We start from the raw sequence: 5,090 nt of genomic DNA on the forward strand, positions 1-5,090 counted from the left end.
ACTTGTGGGGGGGGGGGGGGCAAATAAAATCAGATTTGGCCTGCGGGCCGACTATTGGGGAACCCTGCTGTAGAGTATCAATGCCCCGAGGCAAGTAACGACCTTTCCTCGACCTTTGGCTCATATTGTAGATGATAGTCTACCTACAGTCTGTCTATAGTCTTCTAATAGTCTGCAATAGTCTCTCCAATAGTCTGCCAATAGTCTGCAATAGTCTGCCAATAGTTCTGCAATAGTCTGCAATAGTCTGCCAATAGTCTGCAATAGTCTGTCAATAGTCTGCAATAGTCTGTCAATAGTCTGTCAATAGTATGCCAAAAAGACCCTAGAAAGTCACCTATAGATCACCTTAGTCCTTAACAACAACATGAAGAATAAACATCCATCATCCATAGCAAAAAAGATGACAAGGACGAAATAAAGAAAGAGGAAAAAACAGGAAGCGCAAGAAGATGAGAAGAAAGAGGAGGAGAAGGAGAAAGAGGAGGAGCCTAAGAAGAAGAGCCTAAGAAGGAGGAGCCTAAGAAGGAAGAGCCTAAGAAGGAGGAGAAGAAGAAGGAGGAGCCACCGTAAGTATGACTGTAGTCTGATGGGTCGTCTGCCCCAAAGACGTGAAGGATAAGGCACGCCTGGCAGCATGCTACACGAACATAAAAATAATAACCCCTTTGTGATTGAAGCCACCCCTCAGAGCCTGGTTCCTCTCTAGGTTCTTCCTAGGTTTTGGCCTTTCTAGGGAGTTTTTCCTAGCCACCGTGCTTCTACAGAAGAGGACTGGCCACCCCTCAGAGCCTGGTTCCTCTCTAGGTTTCTTCCTAGGTTTTGCCTTTCTAGAAGTTTTTCCTAGCCACCGTGCTTCTACAGAAGAGGACTGGCCCCCTCATAGCCTGGTCCTCTCTAGGTTTCTTCTAGGTTTTGGCCTTTCTAGGGAGTTTTTCCTAGCCACCGCTGCTTCTACAGAAGAGGACTGGCCACCCTCAGAGCCTGGTTCCTCTCTAGAGTTTCTTCCTAGGTTTTGCCTTTCTAGGGAGTTTTTCCTAGCCACCGCACTTCTACAGAGAGGACTGCCACCCTCAGAGCCTGGTTCCTCTCTAGGTTTCTTTCCTAGGTTTTTGCCTTTCTAGGGAGTTTTTTCCTAGCCACCGTGCTTCTTACAGAAGAGGACTGGCACCCCCTTCATAGCCTCGTGTCTCTCTAGGTTCTTCCTAGGTTTTGGCCTTTCTAGGGAGTTTTTCCTAGCCACCGTGCTTCTACAGAAGAGGGACTGGCCACCCTCATAGCCTGGTTCCTCTCTAGGTTTCTTCCTAGGTTTTGCCTTTCTAGGGAGTTTTTCCTAGCCACCGTGCTTCTACATCTGCATTGCTTGCTGTTTTGGGTTTTAGGCTGGGTTTCTGTACAGCACTTTGAAGATATCAGCGGGGCTGGGATGTGAAGACGAGCGGGGCTGGGATGTGAAGACGAGTGGGGCTGGGATGTGAAGACGAGCGGGGCTGGGATGTGAAGACGAGTGGGGCTGGGATGTGAAGGCTGGTGGGGCTGGGATGTGAAGACGGCTGGGCTGGGATGTGAAGACCGGTGTGGATTTGAACCAACGCAAGTAGGGGTTTCTTTGATCATTTGTGATTTGTCAAGCAAGAGAGGCAGTAGACACTTCCATGCAGTCAAAATGAATTAATGAATTTTGTTTGTGATTATTTGATTTCTTTTTGATTATCACTAATTACATTTTCTCTTCATTATCTTAACAGGTTATTTGGAACAGGGGCTGCTTGTGAAAGACAAACAAAAGCTTCTGGACAAATACAGACAAACGGAACAGTTCAAATGGGACGTCATTTCAATGATACCCACAGACCTGCTTTTTCTGAAAGTTGGTATCAACAACCCCGAGCTCCGACTGAACCGGCTCGCAAAGATGAACCGTCTCTTTGAGTTCTTCGACCGCACTGAAACCAGAACCAGCTTCCCCAACGTTTTCAGAATCAGTAACCTGGTACTTTACATCCTGATCATCATCCACTGGAACGCCTGCATCTTCTTCGCCATCTCCAAGACCATCGGGTTCGGGTCCGACACCTGGGTGTACCCCAACATCAGTCACCCTGAGCACGGCCGCCTTTCCAGGAAGTACATCTACTGTCTCTATTGGTCGACTCTGACCTTGACCACCATCGGAGAAACCCCGCCCCCCGTCAGGGACTTTGAGTACCTCTTCGTGGTCGCCGACTTCCTCATCGGCGTGCTGATTTTCGCCACCATTGTCGGTAATGTTGGCGCCATGATCTCCAACATGAACAAAAACCGTGCGGACTTCCAGGCTAAGATCGACTCCATCAAGCAATACATGCAGTTCCGTAAGGTCTCCAAGGATCTGGAGGCCAGGGTCATTAAGTGGTTCGACTACCTCTGGACGGAGAAGAAGACCTGCGATGAGAAGGAGGTGCTGAAGAACTTGCCGGACAAGCTGAAGGCCGAGATCGCCATCGACGTCCATCTGGATACCCTGAAGAAAGTGAAAATCTTCCAGGAATGCGAGGCTGGGCTGCTTATTGAGTTGGTGATGAAGCTGCAGCCTCAGGTGTTCTCCCCAGGAGATTACATCTGTAAGAAGGGAGACATCGGCAGAGAGATGTACATCATCAAGGAGGGGAAGCTAGCTGTGGTTGCGGAAGACGGGGTCACACAGTGGTGTGTGCTTAGCGACGGAGCGTACTTCGGAGATATCAGTATCCTAGGCATCAAGGGTTCCAAGGCTGGCAACAGGAGAACGGCCAACATCAGGAGCGTGGGTTACTCTGACCTCTTCGCCCTGTCGAAAGACGACCTTATGGAGGCTCTCACCGAGTATCCCGAAGCCAAGAAGATCCTGGAAGAGAAGGGAAAGGCTACGCTGATGAAGGACAACATGATCGATGAGGAAATCGCTAATGCAGGTGCCGACCCCAAGGACATGGAGGAGAAGATCCTCAGGCTGGAGAGTAATATGGAAATCATGACGTCCAAGTTGGCCAAGATCATGGCTGAGTTCACATCCAGCCAGGGCAAGATCAAACAGAGGATCACCAACATGGAGTCAACAGTCAAGTCGGTCCGGCCCGAGGATATATCTGAGGTGGTGGCCGACAAGTAGACCAAATAGTCCCACGACACAATGTATTTACCCAGAGACGTTAGGAACCTTTCACACTGAGCAATGCAGAGTCAAAGGACGAAGCCAGCTCGACACGTTTCAGTAGGGAAGGTGCGTCGGCGTGGTAGAGGTGCCGGCGTACCAGGGGGCGTGAAGCTGTACAAAACCAGGCAGTCCTCCGTTAGCTCTGTGTGGGAGCCCTTACAGTTATAACACAGAGATGGTTTTTTTTGGTTTTCAAAAACAATACATAAAACGGTAGATAGTTTGATACTTTTTGACTGTTCGTATTTATACGTCATATGTACATTATCAACAACCACGTATTACGTACCTTCTTATTGAGTAAAAATGCACCTCTAAATATGTGTCAAATGTCAATATGTTCATATGCAGTGACTGCAGTGGAGTCACCTTTCCATATGCAGTGACTGCAGTGGATACAACTTTCCATATGCAGTGACTGCAGTGGATACAACTTTCCATATGCAGTGACTGCAGTGGATTCACCTTTTCCATATCAGTGACTGCAGTGCGATTCACCTTCCATATGCAGTGACTGCAGTGATACAAACTTTCCATATGCAGGACTGCAGTGGCATACAACTTCCATATGCAGTGACTGCAGTGATACAACTTTCCAGATTGGCCAGTGACTGCAGTGGATACAACCTTTCCATATGCAGTGACTGCAGTGGATTCACACTTTCCATATGCAGGTGGACTGCAGTGGATTCACCCTTTTCCTATTGCAGTGACTGCAGTGCGATCAAACTTATCCAATGCAGTGGACTGCAGTGGATTCACCTTTCCCTAGGCAGTGACTGCAGTGGATTCACCTTTCCATATGCAGTGACTGCAGTGGATTCACCTTTCCATATGCAGTGACTGCAGTGGATTCAACTTTCCATATGCAGTGACTGCAGTGGATTCACCTTCCCATATGCAGTGACTGAGAAGTTACGGACTTGTGCATCTCCAAAATCAGAATCATGGCATGGAACTGGTTTCGAGACACTCGTTGGGGCAGTAGAGAGCCGGGTCGATTCAATTCCAGTCCATTCAGAGATTGTACACAGACATTTATATTCCAATACTCTTCAAAATGCTTTACAATGAGTACCATTTTTTGAATTGTAATTTGGTTTACTTTCTGAATTGACTGGAATTTAAATGGAATCGACCCCAACCCTGGTAAAGAGACAAACTCTTTGTACAGGACAATTGTCATAATATAGCCTTTAGTGGTTTTGGAAATGTATTCTTTATTTTTCAAATGTTATGAGTCTAGTTGAATGAAGTGCTTCACAGAGAATAATATAATTTAGTATTATTGATCATCTGTCAATGCATTAGTATGTGTATGAATGTGGCATGTATGAAACATGTTCTATTTGATTCTATTTCTATGGCGACTACAGTCCATAACGGTGTATTTTACAACGGAGGTATCATTTGATATCTTCAGCTTTACAATTTAAGTTCTGTAAACTTGACCAAAACATTAGTGTACCTCAAATATGCACAAATCACAAGACCAGACTGTCATCAAAAGTGTGTATTTGATCTGCCGTGATCTACATTTATAAATATGAAATGTGCAATGGTATGTATTAGCAAGTGTTCAATTCCAACCAAAATATTAAATTAATAATAAAAACAAAATGTTATTGTGTGTGTTTCTATGTTGTCTTTATAGTGACCGGCACATGTTCCTGTAGTTCATCACTTATGTTATATTTGATTGTATAACATCCTCTAGCTTTGGCTCATATAGTCAAACAATAGCCCACCAATAGCCCACCAATAGCCCACCAATAGTCTACCAGTAGTCTACCAATAGTCTACCAATAGTCCACCAATAGCCCACCAATAGCCCACCAATAGTCTACCAATAGTCTACCAATAGCCCACCAATAGCCCACCAATAGCCCACCAATAGCCCACCAATAGTCTACCA

At 46.0% G+C, this 5,090-nt stretch overlaps 1 pseudogene; it reads left to right on the top strand.

Moving 5' to 3' along the window:
- The window catches only part of LOC112071836 (cyclic nucleotide-gated channel cone photoreceptor subunit alpha-like), a 30,662-nt pseudogene extending 27,398 nt beyond the window's left edge, over positions 1-3,264 (top strand).
- Positions 3,265-5,090: the final 1,826 nt, after the last annotated feature.

This window comes from Salvelinus sp. IW2-2015, unplaced genomic scaffold (assembly GCF_002910315.2).
Source record: "Salvelinus sp. IW2-2015 unplaced genomic scaffold, ASM291031v2 Un_scaffold1738, whole genome shotgun sequence".
Taxonomy (NCBI): domain Eukaryota; kingdom Metazoa; phylum Chordata; class Actinopteri; order Salmoniformes; family Salmonidae; genus Salvelinus; species Salvelinus sp. IW2-2015.